Here is a 16,128-nt window from a genome sequence, read left to right as displayed (position 1 = left end):
ACCAAGGGTTAATAGGAGCTATTCTTCCCTCAGAGCCCGTCGCCAGTTCAAACCGAAACCAAAGTGGGGAGTGTTAAAAAATACCCCGAGCAATATGTCTGACCTCCGCAACATAGGATGCCTGTGCAGCCGGCACTAACACATAGTGTATCCTGGAGAGACTACCATGGGCGCCAGAATGAAAAGTGTACTGCTGCTGAGTAGTGTGAACCAACCTCCAGCAGTCCACCAGGTCCATTGTGTCAATGAAGTCAGGGAGCCAGCCATGAGCCCCCCTGAGATCCCTAGGTGGATACCTATCTGACACACCAGATACCACTGCATTAAAATCGCCACCCAGAATCAGAAACCCACCACGGAGATCGAGGAGAGCCCTTCCCAGATCGGCAAAGGTAGTAGACTGCAGGCCAGGAGGAACATAAACAGACACCAGGGAAAGCATGCGGCCCTCCCATCATCCCAATACAGCTACATCATGCCCTCTATCATCAAGGACCGTTGACTCCACCTCGAACGGAAGAGAGTACTTAAGGAGGATTCCAACCCCCCGGGATCCGGATGAGAACCCTGCATGAGCCACCAAACCATATCCCTTTCTATTCATGGCATGACATGTATTACCAACCAAATGGGATTCTTGAAGCAGAACCACGTCGGGAGAGTGACGTTTAGAGAGTTGCAACACCACCCCATGTTTAATCTTGTCCCCCAACCCATTAACATTCCAGCTCATCAACCTCAACCCCCCATCCTGAAACAGAAAGAAAACCCACCCCTCCCCCGAGTCCAGCACAACAATAAAAAAGTATTGCGATACGGTGCCTTGTGGGAACATGAACAAAATAAAACAAAGAACCATTGCCTCCCCCACACCACCAAACTTCCCGTTACAATACCCCCTCCCTGCACCCCTGCTTCCGACTATAAAGCCACCCCAACTCGCAGTGTGCCTGTCGCCCCCACATCTAAACTAAACTGCAAGAAGTAGATCTGAGGAGGAGAGAGACCCCCCGATTGCCCGTTAACCCCCCCATCATACTGCATACATTAATATAATGAGATCAGAACCACCACAGTAATCAGCACCCTGGTGTCCCCAGAGACCAGTACAACAGCACTCATTCCTGCTCTTGTGCTCCCCCCTCCGCACCACCACTCTATCCCTCCGGTTCTTGCTGGGCCGACAAAGTGTCCAACCAGTCTGCCGCGATTTCCGGCTTGTCAAAGAAGTAGAACCACTCTCTGTGTTCGATCCGCAGTCTAGCTGGGAAAAGCATAGCATATTTTAGTCCCATGTCCCGAAGTCTTCTCTTCACTCCCAAAAAATTGAGTCTTTGTTTTTGAACAGTCTGCGTGAAATCCGGATAGAAACTGATGGACGAGTTCTCATACTTCAAGGGCCCACCCGCTCTGGAGGCCTGGAGGATGGCATATCTGTCTCTGAAATTAAATATCCGAGCTATCATAGGCCTAGGCGTGTCGCCTACACGCGGCTTCCCGCCGGGAATTCTGTGAGCCCGCTCAACAGTGAAGAACTTGCTCAGGCCTTTGGGTGCACGGTGTTGGACAATGAGATCCTCGACAAAGAGGTCTGCCGCTTGGTCTTCCGCCTTTTCCGGCACTCCGATGATACGCACATTGTTCCTCCGGGCCCTCCCTTCAAAATCCTCCAGTCGACGGACGAGGTCATTCGAGGTCCTCAGATTCCGAACCTCGATCTGCAATTCTGTGACGTCATCCGTGAGACTCGAAGTTTTAATGTCCAACGATTTGACCTTTTCACTAGTTTTCGTGAGGTCTGTGTGAATCAAATTCACCTCAATGGATACGGTGTCCAACTTATTTATTTATTTAGGAAGTTTTCTATACCGCTGTCAAGACCCGGAGGTAGCAGAGCGCTCTACAGTAATAGAATGACAAAAATCTGTATAAACATATGCATAACATAAACATAAACATGAACATAACATATGTAAGGTATAAGCATTCAAAGATTGACATTGTAAGCGGAACATGGGTGAGTTGCCGAGCTTCTTTGGATATGGAATTCACTGTAGTCACATAGTTCAGGGGTTGCTTGCTGACCCCGGTTATCCGCAGCCAAGGGAGCGGATCAGGAACAGGGATTTGAGTTGCCTTTTGAATTCCACAAAAGAAGGAATAGTTCTGATGTGCGGGGGGATGGAGTTCCAGATTTTGGGGGCGTTTCCAGTGAAGGAGCAGTACGCTGTTCTTTTCTTTCTGGTTTTGGGTAGGATGAGCAGGAAGGAGTTAGAGCTTCTCAGATTCCTGGCTTGGCCTGCTTTTTTGAGTTTATTTGCCAGATATTCGGGTTTGCCGGTATGGAGGGCTTTGTGTGTTAGGCAGGCCGTTCTGAAGTTACTACGCATTTCTACTGGGAGCCATTTGAGTTCCTTGAGTGCTGGGGAGATGTGATCCGATTTTTTGATGCCGGTAATCATTCTAGCTGCAGCATGTAGTGTTGTTTTGATCGGTGCCAAGTTCGATTTCGGGATGCCTGTTAGGATTGCGTTCCCATAGTCTAGCCTTGACAGTACCAGAGATTGAGTGGCCAGTTTGAGATCCTTGTTAGGAATGTAGGGTTTGATCTTGTTCAACAGTCTGAGGTTAAAGAAAGCACCTTTGGCTGCATTCTTGATGTGTTTTACCATGTTTAGTTTGGGGTCTATGATGATGCCAAGAGATTTAACAGAGTCAGCTAGAGTAAGATTTCCTTTAAGCGCATCGATAGCTTTTAGCCATTCGGGGATTTGCGGGTTGTCTTCCTTGTTCGAGATGAGGAGTGTCTCAGTTTTGTCTGGATTCAGTGTCAAGTGATTGTTTGTCAGCCATTGTTGAACATCTTTCAGACCAGCATTTAGTCTATGTATGTCAGTGAGAGAGGAAGTTTCCAGATATATTTGTGTATCGTCCGCGTAGAGGTGAAAGCGGATGTTGGCTTTTCTGAGTAGCTTGGAGAGTGGTTCCATATAGATGTTAAAGAGCTGGGGCAAGAGCACCGAACCTTGGGGGACGCCCTTATTGACCTGTTGGATTTCGGAGGTGAAATTCTTGATTTTTATTATTTGTGTTCGGTTGTGTATGAATGAGGAGAACCATTTGAGAACTACTTCGCCGAGGCCTGCTCTTTCTTGAAGAGCCTTGGTGAGGAGTTTGTGATCCACCGTATCGAATGCTGCAGAAAGGTCAAGGAGAATGAGGAGGCAGCATTTGTCTGAATCTAGAGATCCGTGGATATCGTCTATGATATTCAGCATCGCTGTTTCTGTGCTGCATCCTTGTCTGAAGCCAGACTGGAGGGGGTCTAGGAGATTGATGTTGTCCAGATGGTGAGTCAGTTGCAGGAGTACACATCGTTCCAATGTTTTGGCTAGTAGAGGGAGGTTAGATATTGGTCTGAAGTTGTTCAGGTCTGTTGAGTCAAGACCTGGTTTTTTCTGCAGGGGGGTAACTTGCCCAATTTTTAGGCAGTCAGGTACCACTCCGTTTTTTAGGGAGCTGTTTATGATTTTGAAGAGAGTGTTTCATTTTCATGATTAGTGAGGGAGGAATGGGGTCAGAGATATGAGCTGATGGTTTGGAGGACGAGATCAGCGAGATTATCTCTGCGTCTGGGACGGGGCGGAAGCTAAGCCAGGGGGTGCTCAGAGAGCTGGGAGAGAGAGCCTGAGGAGCAGCTGAACTGGTCTTCTTGGGGTGTGAATTGTTAGGGTCAAGTGAAAGTTCAATTTTTGTGATCTTTTCGTTGAAGAAGTGGGCGAAATTGTCGCAAAGATCTTTGGACGCTAGCACAGAAGAAGACAGTGGTTTGGACGTTTGTTGCCTGATGATGCTGTACAGTTCCTTCGGTCTATTTTTGGCTTTGTCCAGAGCCTCGCGGAAGAAGCTGGATTTTTTGTTTTTGATGTGGTTGTTGTATTTCCTTCGGGCTGCTTTCAGTTGATCACGAAGGATGGCCGTTGGGTTGTTTCTCCACTTTCTTTCCTTGGCTCTTAGAGTTCTCCTTTCTGCGTTGAAGTCAGCGTTGAACCACGTTCTGGAAGGGATAGCTCTGCTTCTTTTGAGCTTTAGTGGCGCAAGTTTGTCGAGTATGAACACTAGCTCGGAGTTGTAGCAGTCGGTGAGCTCATTGGTGGAAAGGTGCGCTTTATTGTCCGGAAGCAGAGAGCTTAACTGATCATCCAGGATATCCAGGGGTATTTGAGAGAGGTTTCTTGTCCATCTGGGGGGGTTTATGCGAGGTAATGGGGTGATTGATATGAAAGAGGATCATGTGGTGGTCTGACTAGTCGACGGGAAGGATGTGGTTGATAGTGATTGATTTCTTTTGTGAGATGATAGCATCCAATGTGGCTCCTTTGTAATGAGTCTCCTCTGTGCAATGTTGTTGCAGGTTGTTATCATGAAGGAGGCTGGATAATGATTGGATTAGGGGATTGTGTGTCTCATTCCAGCGAAGGTTCAGATCCCCAAGAATTAGGTTATTGGAGTCGCTGAGTGCGCCTTGTGCAATCAGGTCGGAAAGTTGTTCTCCAAAAGGGTTATTTTTACCTGGGGGGTGGTAAAGCAGGTGACACCGTAGAGAGTCTTTTTCATTGGTCTTGATGATGGTGGATAGGCATTCAAATGTATCGCAGTCAAAAGAGGTGGTTTCCGAGATGTCCAGGCTGTCCTTGTGGATGATAGCCACCCCTCCTCCCCTATGCTCTATCCTGTCTTTGGTAATGAGGGAGAAGCCAGGTGGTACCAGCATGTCGAGGCAGGGAGGGGATATCTTATTTAGCCAGGTCTCTGTGAGGAACGCAATATCAATATCGTGAGTGAGGATGGCTTCAGCTAGTTCTGTTGCGTGCAGTGAGGCCGATCTACAGTTGATTAGCAAGCAATTGGAGAATTGCTCCTGATTGCTGGCCGATTTATCTTTGATCTCCCTTGGTATGGCGGTGAGGACCGGGTATCTCTGGGGTTTCGTGGTGGGGTGGACTTTCCGGTGACCTGTGATTACTTGGATTTTGGATTTCGGAGAATCTAGGGTGGGGTGTTGTAACGTTGGTTCAGTTGCCAGAGCAGAAGAATCTTTCGCCTCATCCTGTGGCCTACCCGGTCCACTAGGCGATCCCTTAACCTGGTAACCTGGGCATAGCGGGCCAAAACATTCGATTGGGTGTATGCACCCCGTCTAGTGGTCTTCAATTTCTGCTTAACCCCCTCCGGCTTGTTTGCCATTGCGGTCCCCAGTTCGTCGGGTGGGGGCGGTTAAGACTTCAGAATGACGGTTAGTAGATAAGATCGATTTCCCGGTCCCTGATCAGCGCAACACGACCGCACCGCTCCCACAGAGTCCGGGTACAGGAAGGCCTCGAGACAAAGCACCAGCGGTGGTCGGCCTGACACCGGCTCTCAAGGCAAGAGTTCGTCACTCATCGGACTGTTCCGTCAACCAGCACACTAACGGCGATAGGGTAGTCCGTGCTAGTGAGATGTACCCAGGTCTGAAGACGGTGTTGATTGCCAAAATTGAAAGCGAAAACAGGGCCAGACCGGCCACTTCCGGTAAACTGCGCCGTTGTTGTTGAACTGCACCTGGGGCGCTCTGCCAACCCAAGCGCCGGGCATCCGAGAGGTGGAGGCCACAAACTCTCTAACTTCACAACTCTGGCATCCGGGGTCCGTTCGGGACACGGTTCACGGCGTTCGATTGTCCCGTGGTGAAGCTACACAGAGAATTCAACAGCAGACAGGATTAGTTGCAGGATATATTCCGGGGGCTACGAGGGTCTCGGAAGCCATGTGCTCATGCGGCCATCTTGGATGTGCGTGAAGCTCCTCCCCCAAGCACAGGGCTTAAAGAGTGACTGACAGGGTCAGAGCTTACATCAAGGAGGAGGTCTCCAAGATGTTTGCCTAAGGGGTGATTGAGTCCTATAACAGCCCTTGGGCCAGCCCAGTGGTCTTGGTCCCAAAGGCTGCTGTGCCTGGCGTCACACCCGAACTCTGGTTCTGTGTGGACTACCGAGGAATCAATTCAGCCACCAGGACTGACACGCACCACATCCCCAGAGCTGATGAACTCATTGATCGGTTAGGGGCTGCACAGTACCTCAGCACGATTGATTTGACGTCTGGGTACTGGCAGATCGTCTTAACTGATGGGGCCAAGGAGAGGACAGCATTCTCCACACCAGATGGGCACTACCAATTCCGGGTTATGCCCTTTGGGATAAAGAATGCCCCTGCCACCTTTTAGAGGTTGGTCAACCAGCTATTGGCTGGACTGGAGGAGTTCAGTGCCGCCTACCTAGATGACATTGCAGTGTTCAGCGCCAACTGGGAAGAACACCTGCTCCACCTCTGGGAAGTGTTGATGGCACTGCGCAAGGCCTGCCTCATGATCAAGGTGAGTAAGTGCCAGATCGGGCAGTGTTACGTGGTGTACTTGGGGCACCAGGTGTGGAGCGGCCAGGTGGCGCCCCTACAACCCAAGATTGATACCATCCTGGCATGGGAACCCCCAAAGACTCAGACATAGGTGAGATCCTTTTTAGGACTCGCAGGGTACTACAGGAGGTTTGTAAAGGGGTATGACCACATTGTTGCACCCTTGACTGAGCTGACTTCCAGGAAACAGTCCAAGAAAGTGAACTGTACTGACACCTGTCAGAAGGCTTTTGACGCCCTGAAGACTGCCATGTGCACAGCACCCGTGCTTCAGGCGAACCAACTTCTCAAAGGAATTCATTGTCCAAACAGACGCTCCAGAGCATGGTGTGAGGGCTGTTCTTTCACAGATTAATGAGGAGGGCCTGGACCAACCTGTAGCCTTCATTAGTAGGAGGTTACTTCCACTGGAACAGAGGTGGAGTGCAATTGAGCGTGAGGCATTTGCTGTGGTCTGGGCACTGAAGAAGTTGAGACCATACCTGTTTGGGACTCACTTCCGTGTTCAGACAGACCACAGGCCCCTCAGATGGTTGATGCACATGAGGGGTGAGAACCCTAAGTTGTTGAGGTGGTCCATTTCCCTACAGGGGATGAATTTCACGGTGGAACACCACCCTGGTACAGAACACACCAATGCTGATGGTCTGTCCAGATTTTTTCGCCTTAGTCAAGAGAACTCCCAAGGGGAAGGGTAGTTCTCCCCACATTTCAGCTGGAGGGGACATTTGTAAGACCTGGTACCATTGGTGTGAGTCTCCTTCCATTTTTCACTGATTGCGTCATCTGTTTTTTATGTTTTGCTGGTTTAGATGCTTTTGGCACTGCACCACTGCTATTCAGTGCCACAGTGCAAGTGCTCCCCATGTTAAATTGATGTTTTGATTAGTGACTCCATGATTGGCTTATTCGATTAACTTGTCAGACCTCAGCATAGTGCACCATGTGTGCCCAGTGCCGGTAAATCAAATGCTGCTGGTGAGCTTGCAGCACTGATTGTGCCACCCACAGAAGCAGCTTGTAAAGTGTGTCTCAGACCTGCCATTGCAGGCCTGAGACACAGTGCCTCTGTGAAGTCCAGTACTGTCATGTCGACTTGGCAAATGCACCCACTTTTTTTTTTTTTTAAGCAACAAAGAGGGACATAAAAAGGACAATATTTACGGGGGTCCAGTGTACCTGTCCTAAGAGCATATAACCAAGTAATGTACAAAGTTCCCCAAGAGATAATGTTAGTGTAGCAAGGTAGTCTCTCTCTCTATGAATAAAGGTGCAATCAATAGTCAGGGAGCCAAAGGGGTCCCTTGTCGGAACTAGGAAGCCTCACACAACTAATTAGCTGGATGACTTGTTTTCATCCCGCAAGATGGTTGTCTTGCCTCATCAACGGCTTCCTGCTCCAACGTCAAGCCGGCACTGCAATGCCTGACGGGTAACACAAAGTGCTACACTTTTATGGAGTTCTTTTGTTCCTTGCCGTTGGTGGGTGCGTGTGAATGGCCTGGGAAAGTGAAGTAGTGAGCGTGGGAAAGTATAAAAAAAGGTTAGTTTAGTCCACTAAGACAACTTTATTCATGTGACTAACTGCCTTATTAAAGGGTGAAGGAGGGGTACCGAGACGTAAAATCAATGTAGTTTGGCCTTGTTCAACCCTCACCTGTGGTCAACATGTTTCATGCCCTATAGGCAATTCTTCAGGACCTATTGTGCTCATAAACTTATAAGGGGCCCGGAATGGGCTACAGTGTATACAGTATACAACCTGGTGGGTCAGTAACCAGAGCAGGCCGATGGTCCTGCGTGAAAATCAGACCTAGAGGAATGAAAAGAAAGTGTTAAATACAGAAGAGTACATGCTAGTTTGTTGCATGTAAAAACCATATAAAATCTAGACACAAAAGCCGAGCGTAGGATATCGCCCAGCGGGGTCATGTGATGTGATCAAGAGCGAGAGACTAAGGATGTTCATCGCATTGTTAAAACAAGTGTATCAACATCTTGTGGCTAACTGGACTGATAGTCTATATCTTATTCATATGGCAAGCTCAGTCAGTTAGTATTGCGAAGATGAGGGGCCATTAAAGCCGGTAAGAGGTAAGGAGTCTTACCCTAAAAACCATGAGAAAAATCCCCGCAGACTGTTCTTGTGGGACCTGTGCTTCTAGGTGATTACCTGCAAGGTGGAGCGAGGGAAAAAGCAGGGTTAGTTAACCCAGTCAGGGGACAGGTGGGGGTCAGGATCCGACCAACAACCCGTCTGAGGTCTCGTCCCACCAAACAGCCGGTGCCCGTCAGACGTACCTCTCGAATCAAGAAGCGGCGCCGGCAACGACGCCGCAGGTCCCGCCCGAGACCCAAGCCCCATCAACCAGAACCTATGGAGATCAGAGGCGGTCCAGTCTAACCCCTAATGGTGACTCCGGGTGTGGTAGGCAGGCACCTCCGGGGACGCAACTGGTCGTCCGCATGGTGGTGTCTCAACAAGGCCAGTGGGTGGCATGTGACGCGGAGGCACCGCGTCGGTCGCACCAGCGCCGCTACCTCAGGTGAGGGCAGTCTTCAGTCACCACAGAATGGCGGTGAACCGAGAATCAAACGGCCTCGCTAGAAGGTCCGTGGACTGGTAGACACCATTGCATATCCAAACACACAGGCTTACCTGGCCAGCGCGAGGCCAATACCTCTAGGAACCTACCCCCACACTCCGGCGTGGCAAGGCACGCAGAACAGCTGGTAGCGCTCTTGGAGTACCGCCTCCATTTAAGTACGAAAGGCCCAGACCCTCGAGCACATATTGTGGGGGCGTATCCCAGGAGACGTCGTTAAGCGACGCAGCCAATTGGATGCCTAATGCGCGTGGAATAGGCAAGTGGAGGAGTCTATGTGGTTTAGCACGTTTGGGGCGCGCCATGTTGGAAAGGGGTTGCGTGCTCAGGAATGACCGAGAAAGACGACCCCATTATGTCTACTAGGCTCATGATGCTGTAGTGCTTCCTTCTTGGTTATCCATTCATTTGTTTCACCCTCCATCACCAAACTCATAATGGTGGAAGTCAGGCGTTTGGTGGGGTCCACGGTTAGAGGTCTGTAATGGGTGCTATTCGACAGCTGTCGTCTGCATTCTAGATCATAGTCATCGTAGTGGATGACTACGATGGCTATGATCTAGAATGCAATCCTTAAGGACACTCTCATCCACACTCGACCAAAGAAGACTAGCACACTCCCTCAAAACACTCTGTGGGGGTTACCTCCAGTTGTAGGGCATTTTCGATGTGGTAACTGTGTCGTCTGTCCCCAGTCCACACAAGGTAAAGAAATCATACTGTCTGATACTTTCACATGGCACCTTAACAAACATACAAATTGTAATAGTAGCAAATGCATTTACATGTTGACATGCCCCTGCGGTTTAAAATACATTGGAATGACGATGCGCACTGTCAAGGTGCGCATTATGGAACATAACAGCAACATTCGCTGCGCCAAACCACATACACGTTTGTATGAACACTGTAAACAAAAGGGCCATGCTGCCGAAAACATGCAATGGGTCGTTTTGGAATGGCACCCTTCCATCAGTCAGCAAGCACTACATAGAATCGAACAGAGGTGGGTGCATCGTTTACAATTAGACACCCACGGACTTAATGATTCTGTCCCCTGGAATTTGTTAGCCAGATAACTCGACTCACTGTCACCTATAGTTGAGGGTTTAGCGCACTACAGCATCATGAGCCGAGTAGACATAATGGGGTTGTCTTTCTTGGTCATTCCTGAGCACGCAACCCCTTTCCAACATGGCGCGCCCCTATGGTGCTAAACCACATAGACTCCTTCACTTGCCTATTCCACACGCATTAGGCATCCAATTGGCTGCGTCGCTTAACGACGTCTCCTGGGACACGCCCCCACAATACGTGCTCGAGGGTCTGGGCCTTTCGTACTTAAATAGAGGTGGTACTCCAAGAGCGCTACCAGCTGTTCTGCGTGCCTTGCCACGCCGGAGTGTGGGGGTAGGTTCCTAGAGGTATTGGCCTCGCGCTGACCAGGTAAGCCTGTGTGTTTGGATATGCAATGGAGTCTACCTGTCTACGGACCTTCTAGCGAGGCTGTTTGATTCTCGGTTCACCGCCATTCTGTGGTGACTGAAGACTGCCCTCATCTGAGGTTGCGGCGCTGGTGCGACCGACGCGGTGCCTCCGCGTCACATGCCACCCACTGGCCTTGTTGAGACACCACCATGCGGACGACCAGTTGCGTCCCCGGAGGTGCCTGCCTACCACACCCGGAGGCACCATTAGGGGTTAGACTGGAATGCCTCTGATCTCCATAGGTTCCGTTGCCGGCGCCGCTTCTTGATTCGAGAGGTACGTCTGGCGGGCACCGGCTGTTTGGTGGGACGAGACCTCAGACGGGTTGTTGGTCGGATCCTGACCCCCACCTGTCCCCTGACTGGGTTAACTAACCCTGCTCTTTCCCTCGCTCCACCTTGCAGGTAATCACCTAGAAGCACAGGTCCCACAAGAACAGTCTGCGGGGATTTTTCTCATGGTTTTTAGGGTAAGACCCCTTACCTCTTACCGGCTTTAATGGCCCCTCATCTTCGCAATACTAACTGACTGAGCTTGCCATATGAATAAGATATAGACTATCAGTCCAGTTAGCCACAAGATGTTGATACACTTGTTTTAACAATGCGATGAACATCCTTAGTCTCTCTCTCTTGATCACATCACATGACCCCGCTGGGCGATATCCTACGCTCTGCTTTTGTGTCTAGATTTTATATGGTTTTTACATGCAACAAACTAGCATGTACTCTTCTGTATTTAACACTTTCTTTTCATTCCTCTAGGTCTGATTTTCACGCAGGACCATCGGCCTGCTCTGGTTACTGACCCACCAGGTTGTATACTGTATACACTGTAGCCCATTCCGGGCCCCTTATAAGTTTATGAGCACAAATAGGTCCTGAAGAATTGCCTATAGGGCATGAAACATGTTGACCACAGGTGAGTGTTGAACGAGGCCAAACTACATTGATTTTGCGTCTCGGTACCCCTCCTTCACCCTTTTAATAAGGCAGTTAGCCACATGAATAAAGTTGTCTTAGTGGACTAACTAACCTTTTTTTATACTTTCCCACGCTCACTATTTCACTTTCCCAGGCCCCTCACACGCACCCACCAACGGCAAGGAACAAAAGAACTCCATAAAAGTGTAGTACTTTGAGTTACCCGTCAGGCATTGCAGCGCCGGCTTGACGTTGGAGCAGGAAGCCTTTGATGAGGCAAGACAACCATCTTGCGGGATGAAAACAAGTCATCCAGCTAATTAGTTGTGTGAGGCTTCCTAGTTCCGACAAGGGACCCCTTTGGCTCCCTGACTATTGATTGCACCTTTATTCATAGAGAGAGAGACTACCTTGCTACACTAACTGTATCTCTTGGGGAACTTTGTACATTACTTGGTTAAATGCACCCACTTGCCAGTCCCTAAACCTACTCTTCTCTACATATCAGACACCCCTAAGGTAGGCCCTAGGGCAGGGCGTATTGTATGTGAAAGGTAGCTCATGCCCGGATGTGTATGGCATGACGCGATAGTGAATTACAGCCTATTTCGTTTTTCACTATTGCAAGGCTACCTGTCCCCATACGCCAGAATGGAAAGTTTGATTATAACATCTTATAATCCTAACTGACCCAGGGAACATGGTAGAAATTTGAATTTATTATGCCTGAACTCAGAATGATAAAACACAGCTTTTAGTGAAGTTGGTTTTAACATTCTGTGTTTGAAAATACCACTTTTAGAAAGCAGGTATTTTCTTGCCTAACCATTCAGCCTGCCTCTGCTAGCATGTGTATTGTATGTCTGGTTTGTGAGTGACAGGGGCGGGGTGGCTCCAGGAGACAGGGTAACTCAGTACAAGGCTGAATAGATCTATCTGTATGTAGATGGGTGGGAGGAGTAGCACCTCGGCCTCAAAAGGGCTGTGCCTGCCTTCCACAATGCTGGCTCCACCTCCTATGGTGTGTCTGAGGACCATGGCCCACCCTGCCAAAGGAAACAAGCATTTGCAATGCAATAGGCCTCGCATTAGGAAAGTTTGAGCTATTGGTATTGTAAATGACAAATTTTTTATTTATGTTTTGCTTTTGAAAATAGTTGAAGTAATAGCTTTGTCATTTACAATGCCAATAGTTTTAACTTTCACAAATGTGACACCAATAGCATTTGTAATGCAATATGTGTTGTATTTACGTGACTTAGATGTATTGATATTACAAATAACAATGGCTTTTAATTTTTTTTAAATAATTAATACATACAGGAAAGGGTGCAGTACAGTAGAGATTGTAGGCGGGGCTGCATCCTCAAGGGGCGGAGAGACATGAATGGCGAGGCGCTTGTCCCACTGGCGATAGTGCCAAGTGGCCGTCCTGGAGGGTAGGAGATCGGTAGTGTTGTGTGCGAGACGCTATTGTCATTATTGTGAGTGCTTTAGGGTAGAGGGCTGCGGCGGCGTGTGTATGCGTGCGTGTCTGTGTGTGTGCAGGGGAGTGGGGGGCGGCAGCGTGTGTACGTGTGCGCGCGCCTGTGTGTGTGTGCGTGCATGCAGAGGGGTAGGGGCTGGCTGTGTCTGTGCGCCGTTAATGCATGCGAGGAGAGCGAAGCGAAAGCAGGGGCTGGGAGTTCGTCTGCGCATGCGCGGCTCAGACGCGCGCTCCCGAGGTCAAAACTGACTAAGAGAAGCGCGCGTCTGACTCGTGTCTTAATTCCTAAATACGGGTCACAATAGGTCTAAAGCAGACACCATCAATGCTTACGCATTGAAGGTAGGTCTGCTCGACCTAAAAAGGAGTCATGTAAACAAAGTGCTCCAGGACTGCACAGAACTGGTTTGGACTAGGTACAGGACCCTCTGCCTTCAGAGGACAAAGGATTTTTCAGTATAAATATGGGGACCCAGACCCCAAGACTTTAGATCACTTCTGGAACAACAAGACAAACCTTTGCCAAGGATAAAAACCAAGGAAGATGCAGGGGTCTGGACTGCCCCCTGCACGTGTGCTGTGTTGGCCTGCAGTGGTTTCTTTATTGCCAAGGAAAGGAGAAGGAACTTTCATCATCTTGCAAAATATTTCTCCAAGGGCTTGAACTTGTGCTTGCCTCCTGCTGAGGTCTCAGGGACAAAAGACTTCAGCACCAACTCCTCTTTGAATTTCCTTGCTGGGAATTCTGTCTGCAGAAGCCTGCGTGTCGCTGGGAGCTGGAAGCGTGACTCAACGAGAAGTAGCGAGTCGCAGTCGCAGCTGTTGCCTTTGCATAGGTCGCCGCCGCATCATCAGAGAAGCGTGCCTTCATCGCAGCTGTTTACCGACGCATCACGGGAGAAGAGTGTCGCCACCTGAGGGTCACCGTCGCATCACCGGAGAAGCGTGTCGCAGGGCCTGTCTTGGCTCCAAAATGACAGAGTTCGCTGCACGGCCGCCGGGCGTGCACGCATAGTCTTCACATTGTTGTGTTGTAGCAAGGGTGCTGTAGGAGAGTAGGGTCTGCAATCCTATGGTCACCCCAGATTTTTGCTTTTTGCTTCACTGGTTTACGACTTTCCCTGGCTGTGGTTCTGCTAATCAGACCCACAGCCTAGCTGTTCTCTCTCTAAATTGACATCTATGTACTTTAGGTGCATTTACCAATTGGTATTGGGTCACTCTTGTAAGTCCTTGTACAGTGTACCATAGGTACCCAGGGCATAAGTGAACCCAAGGCCTACCAGAGGCTGCAGCATGTATTATGCCACCCCTGGCTGGCCATCTAAATCTGACACAACTGGATGATCAATCAGCTGGGGAAAGGTGGTGTAATCACCCTTTGCTTTAGATATAGTATACCTATATCTAAACCTAAAATGGACACATATACTACTATAAGTCACTCCTATGGCAGGCCTTAACATTCCTGGAGGCAGAGTGCTTGGAATTATGTGAGATAGTGCTCTGGCATGAGCTGAGCCTGTCTGCAGCTTTCAGAACCAAGTCCTTTAGCTGTTTCCATGATAACGCTATACCATATACTCTTAAGTGCATTATAACCTCGCGGTTATTGCTAACTTTGGCAAAGCATTATCAAAACATGTCGAGTAAGGTGTCATATGAATTGGAATACTACCCCTCGCCAGTTCTGGCGACGGGGGTAGCATTCCACCCTTCTAGAGGGACACGACATGTATGTAACGGAGCCCGACGAGACCCGGACTTTCAGACCTCTCCAACCTCTACCTACATCTGCAGCACAGCTGAGATCCATGGGTGCGACGAGACACGTGGGACCGGCCATCTTGGAGAAACTGCACTTCGCTTCCAGCACGACTTCAGAGGCATCCTCGACTAAGTGCTTTGGGGATTGAGAAGCCCCAGCCCCGAGCAGCTCCTGCACAGAAGACCAGCCCTCCAGCATCCACGAGATCTGCGTGGGGCCCTTTTGCTTGATTGCTGCTCGACGCGTTGTCTGGTCACTTGCTGGCTGGCTAGTGGCCTCCTAGACGACGATCCTTAAAATCCACACCTCTGGTCTGGTTACTCCAGACTGGCCCCTGCTTCCCTGCAAACGAGAAGCACCCCGGACCCTCCTGGTCCGCACCAGACGCCTTTTCCACTCACCGTGTGGGTTGCTTTTGCCAAGGCCTGTTGACGCCGAATCCGGATCCAACACCGCCGACAGCGAGAGCCTGCGTGGGACAGCTCGTGCCTCCATCCTGGTCGTCGAAGACACCACCCGGTCCGCGTGGCTACAGAGTCAAGCGTCCACTCTACACCTGATCGCGACGACAGCATTTGGTTCCTTCTTGGTTCCACTCCAGTCACTGGCTAGTGACTGAACATTGTCCCCTCTGTTTTCAGGTCTTCATCTTCCTTGATCCACCCTTGGATCACTCCGGACATCTTCCTTCTGGCCGCCTGCAGCATCTTTTCTTCCAGGCTCCATAGACTTCAACGCGGAAACCCGACACACTTTGACACCTATGCACCTGCAGCCCGTGGGTGAGGTAACAAGAGCATTTCGGTGCTCAAGGGTAGATTGACTCTCCTAGTGTCCAGATTTCCAGTCGTTTTAGTCCTAGCTAGTCGGAACAGTCTAATACTTACCTTTTCGTAATTTGTACTGTCCATTGACTTTGTTACGCATCTCGCGTGTGAGTTCACACTCTGCACACGCGTTCCGTGGGCCTCCTATTACTTACCTCAGGTAAGGATAGCGTAGTCCTAGCGATCCTACAGCCTATGGACAACTCCATTCCTTCTATCGATTTCCTTATACCATTTACTTAGTATATGGTTTGTCGTGCCCCTAGGGCACCATTGTAATTTGTGCAACTTAATGTATTTTTCTTTAGAGTCTTGTCATGTGCTTAGCCCTTTGACCTCATAAAGGGTTCAGAGGTGTATGTTAGTTAATAAATATCTTGTTTATTTTCATAACTACCTGTGTGATGTCCTTTCATTTGGTATTCAAGGGGTTATATGTGGTAAAACAGCTGGCTTCACATGCCAAAAGAGTTTAGCCTAAGACTGCTTTGTCCATGCTACCATTAGGATAGCTGGTCTATAAGGTTTACTTACAACCAATCACCATAAGGGTTGTTTGGACTGATACAAG

This window comes from Lissotriton vulgaris, chromosome 6, assembly GCF_964263255.1.
Source record: "Lissotriton vulgaris chromosome 6, aLisVul1.2, whole genome shotgun sequence".
NCBI classification, from domain to species: Eukaryota; Metazoa; Chordata; class Amphibia; order Caudata; family Salamandridae; genus Lissotriton; species Lissotriton vulgaris.
The sequence above is the reverse complement of the archived record's forward strand: the minus strand, read 5'-3'. Positions refer to the sequence as shown.